Source organism: Cebus imitator, unplaced genomic scaffold (assembly GCF_001604975.1).
Source record: "Cebus imitator isolate Cc_AM_T3 unplaced genomic scaffold, Cebus_imitator-1.0 Scaffold26, whole genome shotgun sequence".
Classification (NCBI taxonomy): Eukaryota; Metazoa; Chordata; class Mammalia; order Primates; family Cebidae; genus Cebus; species Cebus imitator.
In genome coordinates this window covers 5604189-5619057 of record NW_016107341.1, presented here as the reverse complement: position 1 = coordinate 5619057, position 14869 = coordinate 5604189, and positions in this window count along the sequence as shown.

The following is a 14869-nucleotide window of genomic DNA, read 5'->3' as shown; positions in this document are numbered from 1 at the left end:
CATTGGCAATCTTGGCTCACTGCAACCTCCGCCTCCTGGGTTCAAGTGATTTTCCTGCCTCAGCCTCCTGAGTAGCTGGGATTACAGGTGCCTGCCGCCATGCCTGGCTAATTTTTGTATTTTTAGTAGAGATGAGGTTTCACCATGTTGGTCAGGCTAGTCTCGAACTCCTGACCTCATGATCCACCCACCTGGACTTCCCAAAGTGCTAGGATTACAGGTGTGAGCCACTGCACCCAGCCAATTCTACCATTTCTACTTTCAGAAAAAAATACAAACATGGTAGATGACATTGGAATATCTGGGGAGAAGTGTCTAGTGCATATTGTAGCACTATAATTCTGTTATATTCTTCTTGTCTATTGCACAACCGCAGATCTCCTTCCATAACACATCTGAAGTAGGTTCATTCAGGAGTTAGTTATAGGGTAGAGTAGGAAATGGGTGCAACACTGACTTTTAAACCTACTTATTACACTTTCTTAATTCACTATATTTTTTGGACAAATGGGTTTTTAAAAATTAAATAATACATTGCTTATTTATTCAGGCACTTGATATCACCATTACAAATCCAAATATTGTGTTAAGGTATACATCACCTTTAAAACAAAAATTCAAATTTACTCTACTATCTACATTTTACATTAATGTGGCAGCTTCTCAATTGTCCTTAATAAATTTTTACTTTCATGCTAATACAACAGTTATCTTTTGGTTTTATTACTTTACCTTGGAGAATCTATACTCCATATTCCAGGATAAAAGCCAACCTTACGTTAGTAAGTAAATTTAGTAGTATTCATATGATCCTGTTTCCATTTTTATGCCTCTAAAAAAAACACCCTTAAATATAAACCAGGTAATATTTTATGTCTTTCCTTTGTATTTTCTTCCATTCATTCTTCTCCTGCCAGTTCTAGTGGCATGTTCTCTGTGAAACATTCCCTGCTCAAAATCTCTGAGCCTGAGTTAAATATGCCATAGAAAGATATTTAAATTTCAATTACTCCCTCTTTTTACTTTCTCTTCTAATCTATTATAACAATTCATTCTCCTGAGCCCTTTCTATTGAAGACTGTGCTCTTGGAGGGCGGGTACTGCTTGCCATCTGGCACAATCTGAGCCGTGAAAGCTCAGGAGATATTTACTGAATTAGTTGAATCCTTCTATAATTACTGTTGAAATTCTTTCATCTTGCCTTTTTGAAACTTCTGTCTATCCTTTGACAGGAAAATATAAGCAGAGGTCTTGATATTATTTAAATATGTACCAACAAAATTTCATCTCTTCCTTTTCTATGGGAAATTTAAAAATCTCATTTCTTTCTTTTTTTTAAATCAAACAAATGATTTTTAGCTTGAATCACTTGATCACTTGGCAAAAGAACATTAGCTTTAGAACTAAAAGATCTTGGTTAAAATCATTTATCTAAATCGGAAACACTAATGCTATTACCCATCTCTCAGCATTATTGTGATTATCAGCAAGGATAACATCAGTAAAGCACTTAAAGTAATAGATTTTCAATAACATTTTCTCCAATCTCTTCTTTCTACTTTCATCCTGCTCTTTTTAAGGCATTGTTGATGGAGTTTATGAGCAATGAACAAATTCAAATAGAAACAATTAAAACTTACTCTTTGAAGAGGCACCATGCAACAGCATAGAGGCACAGCACAAAAAGAGCCCCTGTTAGAGTTAATAACGCAGGAATCCATTTATCAGGGATCCAATAATATGAAATCTTTATTAAGACAGAAGTAGTAATCTGAGAAATATAATAAATATTTATGATGTATTAATAGCAGGACAATTGACAAAACTATAAAGATGTATGTGCGGTGTAGAATATCTTGCACATTTCACTTTATTTCTTCTTTCTGAATGATTAAAAACAAATACAGCAAATTACAAGGCATAATAACTAACATCTCTTAATGCCACCAAAAACAAGCATTTTTTTTTTTTTAGAAACAAATGTCTTAAGTTTATAATATTTCTTATGGCCAGAGTTGCTTCTCCTATCTTGCCTTCTTGGTGAAAATTTGTTCATTATCATAGTTATCCTCTACCATTGCTTTTGCGAGAAGCTTGACTTTGAGGTAGAAATTAACCATACCCATACCCTCTTGGTTTATATTTCTGCTGTAACATTTAGAATACTTTGCCACATTTACTTCCTTTGTGATTCTTCCTACTAGGAAATAAACTCCTGTTAAACAAGAACCATTTCTTGCTCATCTCTGTGGATTCTCTGTAGTTCTTGGCACACAGAAGACAGTAATTAGCCTTGGCTAAATGACAGATAGAATGAATCAGCAAGATTTTTTTTTTTTATAGGGCAAAGCTTTATTTCAAAAATAGGTCAGAACACTGTTGCCCTTTCCTGCTTCCTATCTTAAAAGCACAAATAGTTCTTTACCCAGATAATTTTCCATTACTATCTAAAGTGTGCCCATTTAAGAATCTAGCAATATGAAGTTCAACATAGATTTTAATGTAAAATCCATGACCAAGCAACATTACCGTACCAGCAGATGGCAGCATATGATAGGATAAGTTTTGTGAACACTCAAGTATTAGGTGAGCCAGAGTCTTGCTGTCTCCCAGGATGGAGTGCAGTAGTGCAATCTCTCCACTTCCAGGTACAAGCGATTCTCTTGCCTCAGTCTCCAAAGTATCTGGGATTACAGGATTATGCTACCATGCCTGGCTAATTTTTGTATTTTTAGAAGATACGGGGTTTCACATGTTGGTCAGGCTGGATTGGAACTCCTGACCTCAGGTGATTCACCTGCCTCATCCTCCCAAAGGATGTGTCATTTCTTAAGGCAACATAATTCATGAAGCTGATTTCGTAGAAATAATAAAGGGAGAAAACAGACCTCTGCAAAGAAGGATCAGTCAACAATGGTGGTAACAAAAATAACACTACTTACACAATTGAGTGAGAGGACTCCTGATTACTTTGTTGAATTTCGATAGTTGCAGAGATCAAGTATTATAGGACTGAACATTCTATTTTATACTACAACAATAGGGGCATGTCTTGACAAAGAAAAATCAAGAAAGGCTCCAGCAGTGTCAGCTGAGGTATTGTGGCCTTGTTTTCTTAAACAAATACTATGCTGTATTTCCAGATCATAGACTAAAAGAATGACGGACAATTTGGTTACCACACTTAATCACCTAGCTCTATTTACAGCTTGTTAAGAAATAATACTTGCACTAAGCACAGGCGTGGGGAAGAATGTCACCATTAATGTAAGGAAAGAGACCACAGCCTACACCTGTTAAACTTGCTCTCTCATTGGTTCATCCATCCGTCCTTATCTCCCTCCTGACTTCCTTCCTTCTTTTTTTCATTTTTCTTTCTCCTTTTTTCAACAAATATTTATTGAGTTGTTACTACATTTCAAGAATCACCATATGATGAAAATACAGAGCCTGACAAATAAATTTGTTTGTTAGAAAACATTAAAAACATATTCTTAGAACATGTTTCTTTCTTCATTGGGCACATTTGGTGACAGCATGACAGATTAAAACCAAAAAGAGTAGGTAGCTTTTATTAAAAGCAACTGTTTGTCATGATTGGTGCTGAGCCTTTTAGCTATATTATTTAGCTATATTATTAACACAGCCTTTTAGCTATATTACTTGCCCATTCTAAAAGAGATGTGTTCGATACCACCAGTTTATGAAGGAGGAACTGAAGCTCTGTATATTAACAAAAGTTTCATAGCCACTAAGTGGCAGAATTGGTATTCAGATAAAAATTCATGTATCTTCAAGACCATGTTCTTTTCAGTGGACTATATAAGCTCTCCCGAGTTTTGAGAAAACAATTCAATTCCTATATCAAGGCATGTAGGCATCGTTTTGTAAATCACTGTTATATTCATATAAAAGTAATTATGAATTTTCATCCATGAGAATTTTATGGAGCCAATTTGAGGCATTTGAAAATTGCTTAGAGGTTAGTTGAAGGTATCCTAATTTCCTGTACTTTCCTTGCCTGACAAAAAGGGTAGATTTCCTTATTTCTGTTTTCTCATTTATTTCCCTCTCTCTCTCATATACACACACAAAGAAACAACTAAAGCTTTTATCTTAAACAATTCACATTTTTTCATATTTCAAAATCTAAGTAGGAATTTACTTTTTTCACTATTAATGTAAAAGCAAAATCTTTCTATAGGGATTAAATATAATATTAAAGGTTTATATTTACATAACATCTATTACAAGAGCTTTCATATCTCTTGTTTCATTTAATCCTTACAACATTCTTTTTACAATACATATAGCCATTCTAATCTAATCTCTTTAGTAATCCATGTACACAGAGTAAATATCGAAGTGCACATTAAGCGCAAGCTGGACTCTGTCAGCAATATCTTTTTTGAATTGGTGAGTCAAAACATTTTTAAAGACCCAAATCTGGGGATTAGCATTTGATCCTCTCAGCGCTGCCATAGCTTATTCCATTATCCCATTATGTTTTAATTGTTTGTAAACTCTTTGGAGGCCCCAGTAGCTAGTAACTGTAAGAGTAAAGGCAAATGCCTGGCCTTATCTTTGGCAATTGTCTCCTGCCTGAACCTGCTACCTCCAATCTTCTCTTCTGCATTCTTTCACTCGATGGGTTTAGTTTCAATTATTCATTTACACTTCCTAGGAATCTAACATGGCTTTGTATAGACTACAGAACAAAGCCTAAAACCCATAGCATTGACTCTAGGCCTTCGACAGTCTACCTGCTATCTACCTTTCTGGCCATGCCTCTGGCCAGTCCTCCTCACATGCTCCAGACATGCTTGCTTTCTCTCCCTTCGAGAATAAACTATGCATTCCCGTATCCACGTTCCTCAATTCCGCCATTTTGAAATGTCTTTGCTTCTCGTTCTATCCATCAAAGGCCCACATAAAATTCAAATATCTCTTCTGGGAGCTTCTCAATATTCTTCAAGTCAGAATTTGCCATGTTATCTCTCCTACATTTATTAAAACTTTATTTACAGCACTTGTCAAAACGACTTGTAATTTGTTTAACTGGAAACCAGTTTCTATACTTACTACAGCTTCTAAGTCTTTGCATAATATGACCCCTGCCAATTTGTTCACCTTATTTCATTATCTTTTTTCCAACTCACTTGCCATATAAGTTAGGAGATTCCATAGATCTCAACAATTTCCCTGTATCTTTGCCAGTCTTTCTGATTCTACCACTCATCATGTCTGTTACCTTGAGAAAGTTATCTAAAATTCTGGTGTCTTCATTTTCCCCTTTGTAACATGAACAAAAACAGTTGACGCTAAATCTGATTTAATCAATTTTTAATGGAAATTTTACATATAAATAGTTTTCTAAAAATCATTTCCATGACTAGGAAGTTTTTGTCAGATATTAAAATACTAAAATTTGATTATTGCATCTTAAAATTTCTGAAAATTATTTTAGACAAATGGAATTGTGCAAACTGTACCATTTAAATTTACTTTTAAAATGTAACTTAAAACTTTTTTTTCTATAGCTTACAAGTTTGCCTAAGCAGAAAATATGAAGATACTTATACTTGGACAATTTAGCAGTTACTCCTCCCGGTCAGGAACATGAGGAGTGATGAAATAAATGGCTAAGGATTGACAGGACCCTGGTTTTTGTATGTCATCAGACATTTATCTCACCATTAGGTAAATCACAAGTGAAAACAAAAGAATTTCTCATCTGTCTTGTGGTCGTGCACTAAGCTTCTTAAAGCTGTGCACAGTTAATTTGGTTTGATTCATAACCTTAATTACTTAACTTGTTATATTTTACAGAAAAGACAATAATAATAATCTTCCCTGTCATGAAATCTTTCGTCAATGAGTATTATAGTCTCAGCAGATGTGCAAGGCTATGACCTAGAAGAGTACAATTTATACTGTTTCTACTGGCTTTCAAATTATTTCATTTAATTCTCACTAGAAGAAGATTATTTAAAAGATTGCAATTAAGAAATTCTCGTTAAGTTTGTCTGATGGATGCTTCTCATGCTCTGTTTCAAATAGTGGTAAAACTTCTAATTTAGGAAGAAATGCTGGTCTTGCCCAGTTGCTAAGAAAATTACTATAAAAATTAATGAATATTAGAAAATACTTTGTAAAATATCAGTATTACAAATAAAACATAACATTTTTTTCCTTAAGGAGAACTGTAAATGAGAACAGGAGTTTTGGTAACTTTATCAGCAATCACATATACTTGATGTTTTCAAACAATCTTTCTGGGTTTGTGATCAATTAATAAACATTTATAAAATAAAATAACAATTAATAAACAATATAATGCTACTAGCTATTAATCACTTTCTATATCCTGGGCACTGCACCAGGAAAAGCTCCTAAAATAGCTTTTAATAATTCCTATTGAAAATTGGAAACTGAGGTTCAAAGGTGGTAAATAAGTCAACCCAGATTTACAGGATGATCTAGTGAAAGAGCTGAAATTCAAACCAAGACCTGTCTTATTCCTAAGGCCACACTCTTTCTATTGTACTATTTGGACGTTAAGATTGCTTACTATACATGGTAAAATCTCTTTTGACACAATCTATGTGAAATTACATTGTTTACATTTCTTTCATTTCAAAATTTCACTTGAAAACTATACTTCCCTTTGATTACAAGGCCTGGTCATATTATAAATGAATGAATATGATTAAAATTTAAAAACCAGTGTCAAAATTGTTTTCTGAACATTGTTAATATAAAAACGTTAACTGCTTTTTTCTTTTACTATAATATTATTCTTAGAGTTTCTTATTAATTCTTAATCCTAAGTACTAATTCAATTAATATATGTCATATAAATTATAATAAATGCATGAAAAGAAAAAAATGAAAAAATCATTTAAAAATATAAATACAGAAACTTAAAGCAATTAATTACAAAACTATTGTTTTTATTGAATGAAAGGTAGATCATTATTTAGGAGATCAAAACAAAATGACCTAAAGTTAAAAATTGCTTAAATCTCTTTAATAAGTGATTTGTCTCACTTTGACTATCTATATCATTAAATTGGAATGCCATGGGGCTTCCTTTATATTGTGTAAAATATTAAGTACACTATTAGTGTCTAGCTTACAGGTAACCTTTAAAAATAAGTCAACGATGCTAATAAAAACTAGTGTAACTAGTATTCTCTTTTTAATAAGGTAAGACATTATTTTCCTTAAAAATAAGCTCTAGCTCTTATGTTGAATGGCCTAGGAAGACTTCACCATGCATCTTTAGGCAGCAGAGTAATCAAGTGGAATCAGAAAAGGAAATTTATGTTAATCGTATAGTATATAATTTGCTTATGAAATGACAGGCAGATACACATCACGCTGGTTTTCCTTAACTTTGTCGACATCCTTTTAAATAGCTCCTTCCACAACTTTTCTCATTTTTCCTGTGTCTGTTTCCTTCTGGGAGTCAGATGGGCACATAGACCAATAAATAAACTAATGTAAAATGTTATCCTCACTATTTATTTATGCACCTTTTTTAAATACTGTGGTTAAATGTGAAGTAATACACATAGAAGTAGTCAAACAGTTGCATACCTTATGTCCCTTATCAAATAGTAGAAAGTGAAATGTTTTGAGGGTCACCAAGAGACTTTGCTCCCAATCCACAAATAGAAGGGTGACTTAGCCCCTTAGTTCCCGTATTTACAACTTAAGAAGAATAATTACATAGTTTATAAGTAGAAGTTGAATATCAGAATGTCCCAAGATAAGCAGCAAAAATTTCCGTTGTCCCCCAATAGGTCTAAGGGATTTTTTATTGTTGTTTCACACAGGGTAAACATATACATCATATCTCATCATGCATCTGTCCTGTGTGCTTGGCCAGACCAGATAAAAGTGGGCATGCTTTCTTTTAATATGTTTTGTCACAGCATCTCCAATTGCTGGCATACCATAAAGGTATTATTTTCATCATCATCAACTGATTACATCAATGATTCTTTATTAATTTATTCTTAGAGGCAATTTGAGGTAAGAGAGGTAGATTTGTTATAATTATGCTACTACATTTAAAGAGATACAATTTAATATATATATTTGTGTCCCTCTTACAAAAATAATATAAATCAATATTAGATGCCTGGGGGATTCATTTTTCTTTAAAATGCATGCATGAGTTAATCAAGTGAGAAATATATCCTAGTATAGTAAAACAAACGTTCTCTGGAACTAGACATATCTGGGTTAAAATTATGACTTTCACTTAATTTGAGCAAATTAATTTTTTTGTTTGGGACAATATTGCCTGATTTCTAGGGTTTCCATGAGGAAGAAAATATCTTATGGAAGTTTATAGCATTCAGTAGACAAACAATTTGTGGCCACTATTACCACTACAATTACTTTGCAATTTCAGTCTTCATATTACGGGAAGACAAAAAACAAGAGAAACTTTGTTCATGGGTTAGAGACATCAGGTGATCATTGAAATAGCTCTATTAGCTCCACTTCCTAGGTTGACAAGGCAGGGTGGATATTAAAGCATAGCTGACAGCAAGTAATATATTTCTCTAATCTCTGCTGGTGTTTTGGATAGAATCTAGTGAATATTAGACTCAGGTTAGCAGAGAGTGCTGATGGCTTCCATGGGTACTCTGACTTCCAAAAAATATCCACATCATACATAAACATTTTCTAATTCCTCTTAAATTTTCTTCCTATTCACTATAAATTTTTTTAACTTTCTATGTCTATTAGGGTATAAAATAGAAAAGGTCCAATAATGTGCTGGTAAACCAACTCTTAGAAGGTAAAACAAGCCAGGCGTGGTGTCTCACGCCTGTAATTCCAGCACCTTGGGAGGCCAAGGCAGGCAGATCACCTGAGGTCGGGAGTTCGAGACCAGCCTGACCATCATGGAGAAACCCCATCTTTACTAAAAATACAAAAAACTAGCCCAGCATGGTGGCTCATGCCTATAATCCCAGCTACTTGGGAGGCTGAGGCAGGAGAATTGCTGGAACCTGGGAGGCAGAGGTTGCAGTGAGCCGAGATTGTGCCACTGCACTCCAGCCTGGGCAACAAGAGTGAGTATTTGCCAATTTTTGTGATATAAATATTTCCATCATGACCTATTTCAAGCTACCAAATGCTTAGCAACAAGACATTTGGTACAATGTCTGCATGCTTAACAATAGGCTCTCTCAGCTGGGATAAGCCAGCTCCAGCATACCACTGTTTCAAATTAATCAGCTGAAAACAAAGTTCCAAGAGTATTCAGTTGTAAATTATTTTATGAGGTATATGTAGCAAGGATTTGGTCTTTGATAAGTCAAATCAGCCTTGGAAAATTAATGTGCCTGTGAAATGAGCATAATAGTAGAAAAAACACATGAGGTTACAAAGATATAAGCCTCTGGTGTGTCTAAGCAGCAGCCATAAAATCCTCAGATTCATCTTTAATGTCCAAATTAAGTGAAAAGCACTGAAAAGTCCAGGTTTGTCACTCTATGCAGCTCTTAACAACTTTTTTAGCTCTTTGCTGATGGTTTAAAACCTTTTCATTAGTGATTTGCATCATTAAATGTAGATGGTTGAAATGATGAAAAGATTGGGCAAAGTTATTTATAGACTTTCTCCTTCCTAGTCTACTCACATACTGTTTATGTTGAAATCAGAGTAAAAAACATAGTTATAAATTTTGATGCTTTAAATCTACCTTTCTCTCATTTTGTTAAAGCGGACATTAGATCTGGAATTTTTATTATGGGCTCAATTTGCTACATACAGATAGTTTCAGGAATTTTGATTCATAATTCCTTGGGGATCACATTTGCAGGAAATGGTGTCTAGCCAGTTACCTCATTGTCTCTTTAGCCAATCTGGACTCAAATTGGAAGGGTTTAATTCAGTTCATGAAACATGGTTTAATGTCTTCTCTACCTGCCCTGAGAGAGACCTCCAAATAATCAGGTATGGGTTCAAAAATTAAGGTTAATCAGGAGATAATTTATACCAGTTTTGTTTATCTTATTTTATTTACTTTAGGGTTGGGCTTATTTATCATTAGCTTAACTAAGTTATTCCACACTTAAGATAAAAGGATTTTTTTTCTATTCTCGTTCCTAAGTTTCAAGGTATTATTTTACTTATTCTAATGTCTATAAGTGCATGCCAAATATTGACATATTTAAGGAATATATTATGTAAGATTTTCCCTGTAGCTACGTGTTAGTGACTTTATACTAATAGAAACATATTTTGCTCATGAAAACTTTTTTTTACAAATTCAAAAACACTGATAAACTCTTATTTTTACTTCATATTTTGTAACCTGGATTCCATGAATGGGTTTAACAGGCTCTAAAATTGAATATAAAATGGTGTACACACATGCATATATGTATGCATGGTTCTGGAGAGAGGACCCATAGCTTTCATCAGATTCTGACACAGTTCATGAACCTTCCCTCCTCCCAATTATGAACTATCATATACCTTTCTTATAATGTATGGCATTTGGTCTTTGATTTAGCAAGTACCATATCTGGCATTGTAAAAGATGCAAAGATCTTTATTGAATGCCTTCAGTAGATTACAGTTTATGGGATGCTCTAATTTTTTTCTCTAGAATCTAGAATGAAATTTTCCTTAAAAAAATCTGCATTTATAGTGAATTTCATGATAAAGATGTCTCCTGCAATATTTATAATGTAATTGAATTTGTTTTTAATTACTTTGAACTTTTTATCATTAGGCCATTTTTTCCTCTAAAACTCATAGATATTGTTAGCAATCTGGCTTTAAGAATGTTCTATTTCTGAAATAGGCTTTTATAGTTCTATTTTAGAAGCAGATAAAATTCTGGCAGTATATTCTAACCACTTAGAAATGTTTTTAATTTTTCATATCACATTCAATATTCTAAATAGAAAGATCTGCTTTGTATTAATTAAAAAATGTACAGTCTATAATAATAATGGCTAGGCCCTAAGAGAAATTCTCTTTCTTATGATATATTATAATATATATGTATTCTAATGGGCACATTTTAAATAAAATAGATGTTGAATTCTATTAATTATGTATATTTTAGCTGTAGCAGTTCATCTTCACATAAAGTACTATTGCCTTGGTTTAGAGCCTATGTCTTTCATCTGGATTATTAATACAAGCTCCTAACTGGTTTTGTGAGCACTTTATTTTCATCCACAAATCTTCCCTTCATATTGTTACATCATTATTCTAAAATCATTCATACTTAGAAATATCTGATATTGTCACCCTCTCTTGTAATCTTTCTTTAGATCCTCTCTGATTGGAAGACAAAGTCCATCTTCCTTAGAATGTTGTACAGGTATCTTCAAATTTATGCTGTAATAATCCTCCACTTTCTGAATATGAATGTTTATTATTTAAACCAGTTATAGTTGGATATTCCACCATTTATAGTAAGAAGAATTTTCTCTTTCTTAACTTTGTTCACCAATACCTAGCACAAGGTTTGACCATACAGTCAGGAAATAGACAGATAGCTAGAAATACAAATGACCTTTATAACATACTGATATGGTTTGGCTGTGTCCCCACCCAAATCTCAACTTATGTTTTGTATTTCTCAGAATTCCCATGTGTTGTGGGACGGACCCAGGGGGAGATAATTGAATCATGGGGGCTTTTCTCGTGCTTCTCATCCAGTGCTATTCATATGATAGTGAATAAGTCTCACAGGTTCTGATGGGTTTATCAGGGGTTTCTGCTTTTGCTTCTTCCTCATTTTCTCTCTTCACTGCCATGTAAGAAGTGTCTTTCACCTTCTGCCGTGACTCTGAGGCCATGTGAAACTGTTAAGTCCAATTAAACCTCTTTTTCTTCCCAGTCTCAGGTATGTCTTTATCAGCAGTGTGAAAAAAGACTAATAGAGTAAATTAGTACCACTAGAGTGGGGCATTGCTGAAAAGGCACCTGAAAATGGGAAAGCGACTTTGGAAGTGGGTAGAGGTTGGAACAGTTTGGAGGGCTCAGAAGAGGACATGTAAATGTGGGAAGGTTTGTAACTTCATAGAGACTTATTGAATGGCTTTGCCTAAAATGCTGATAGTGATAGAGACAATAAGGTCCAGGTTGAGGTGCTCTCAGATGGAGATGAGGAACTTGTTGAGAACTGGAGTAAAGGTGACTCTTGTTATGTTTTAGCAAAGAGACTGGCCGCATTTTGCCCCTGCCCTAGAGATTTGTGGAACTTTGAACTTGAGAAAGATGATTTAGGGTATCCGGTGGAAGAAATTTCTAAGCAGAAAAGCATTCAAGAAGTGACTCGGGTATTGTTATAGGCATTCAGTTTTATAAGAAAAGCAGAGCATACAAGTTTGGAAAATTTACAGCCAAACTATGTGATGGAAAAGAAAATTCAGTTTTCTGGGGAGAGATTCAAGCTAGCTATAGAAATTTGCTTAAGTGGCAAGGAGCCTAATGTTAACCTCAAAAACCATGGGGAAAGTGGCTCCAGGCCATGTCAGAGACCTTCACAGCAGCCTCTCCCTTCACAGCCCCTGACGCCCAGGAAGAAAAAGTGGTTTTGTGGGCTGAGCCTAGGGTCACTGTGCTGTGTGCAGTGTAGGTACTTGGTGCCCTGTGTCCCAGCCACTTCAGCAGTGGCAGAAAGGGGCCAACATACTGCTCAGACTGTGGCTTCAGAGAGTGCAAGCTCCAATCCTTGTTAGCTTCCACGTGTTGTTGAGTCTACAGGTATACAGAAGTCAAGAATTGAGGTTTGGGAACCTCCACCTAGATTTCAGAAGATGTATGGAAACGTCTGGATGCCCAGGCAAAAGTTTGCTGCAGTGGCAGGGCCCTCATGAAGAACCTCTGCTACAGCAGTGCAGAAGGGAAATGTGGGGTGGAAGCTCCCATATAGAGTCCCTACTGGGGCACTGCCTAGTGAAGCTGTGAGAAGAGGGCCACTTTCCTCCAGACCCCAGAATGGCAGGACCACTGACAATTTGCACCATGCACCTGGAAAAACTGAAGACACAATGCCAGCCCATGAAAGCATCTATGAGGAAGGCTGTACTCTGCAAAGCCACAGGGGTAGAGCTGCTGAAGACCATGAGAACCCACTTCTTGCATCAGTGTGACTTGGATGTGACACCTGGAGTCAAAGGGGATCATTTTGGAGCTTTAAATTGTCCGCCTCACTGGATTTCAGACTTGGGTGGGTCCTGTAACCTCTTTGTTTTGGCCAATTTCTCCCATTTGGAATGGCTTCATTTACCCAATATCTGTACCCCCATTGTATCTAGGAAGTAACTAGCTTGATTCTAATTTTACAGGCTCATAGGAGGAAAGGAACTTGTTTTGTCTTAGATGAGACTTTGGACTATGGACTTTTGGGTTAAGGCTGAAATGAGTTAAGACTTTAGGGGGCAGTTGAGAAGGCATGATTGGTTTTGAAATGTGAGGAGATGAGATTTGGAGTGTCCAGGGGCGGAATGATATGATTTGGCTCTGCCCCCAGTGAAATCTCAACTTGAATTGTATTTCCCAGAATTCCTATGTGTTGTGGGAGGGGCCCAGCAGGAGGTAACTGAATCATGGGGGCTTGTCTTTCCCGTGCTATTCTCCTGATGGTGAATAAGTCTCACGAGATCTGATGGGTTTATCAGGGGCTTCCGCTTTTGCTTCTTCCTCATTTTCTCTTGCTGCCACTATGTAAGAAGGGCCTTTCACCTCCCGACATGATTCTGAGACCTCCACGGCCCTGTGGAACTGTAAGTCCACTTAAACCTCTTTTTCTTCCCAGACTCGGATATGTCTTTATCAGCAGTACGAAAATGGACTAATACACATACCCAAATATAAATAATGTCTAGTCAATGCTGTGTTCGATAAAAATTTAGAAATAATAGTTCTTAAAAGGCTATCATAAAATATATAGGTGTATTTGTATGTTTATGTACTCTCAAGTAAATATAAGTGATAACCTATCTGCATATCATTTTCCCTTGTGACACAATGAATGGGTGAAAACACAGAATTTCTTTTTTTTTTTATCTTTGAGATGGAGTTTCACTCTTGTTACCCAGGCTGGAGTGCAATGGCGCCATCTCGGCTCACCGCAACCTCCGCCTCCTGGGTTCAGGCAATTCTCCTGCCTCAGCCTCCTGAATAGCTGGGATTACAGGCACACGCCACCATGCCCAGCTAATTTTTTGTATTTTTAGTAGAGACGGGGTTTCACCATGTTGACCAGGATGGTCTCGATCTCTTGACCTCGTGATCCACCCGCCTCGGCCTCTCAAAGTGCTGGGATTACAGGCGTGAACCACCGCGCCCAGCCTAAAACACAGAATTTCTAAGGTTACTTCTGGTTTGGTTACACTTTTTACACATATGTCTCCCTGCAGAGATGCGAATATTATATTAGTACATGTATAATTATAAAAACTGATACTGCTTATGGAGAAAAGATGGACCATTTGCTACAGTCTTCAGGAATAAATTCATAAGTCACAGGTGGTTAATCATTTCAAGACAGTATTAATTGGTCTGCCTCTCTTAGCAAGCCTAATGTAGATTACCAAAGGAAGTATATAGATTTGAATACCCCTTAGCTCAACTATAAATTTTAAAGTCCTTTCACATCTTGCTTCAGAATTTGTTTGTCCATTATGTTTTCTTACAATGTCTTCTGCTTTGCTAGATTTTGCTTTAATAATAGGGAAACTGGATGAAGAAAATCCATGTGTTAATATAAATTAGGAGCTTTTTTTCCCTTGATGATTCAGGCTAAATATCACTCCCAAAGGAGCAAGATCTATTATAGCAGAGAAAACTGACTCAGAATTAAGGAGGTGAGGTT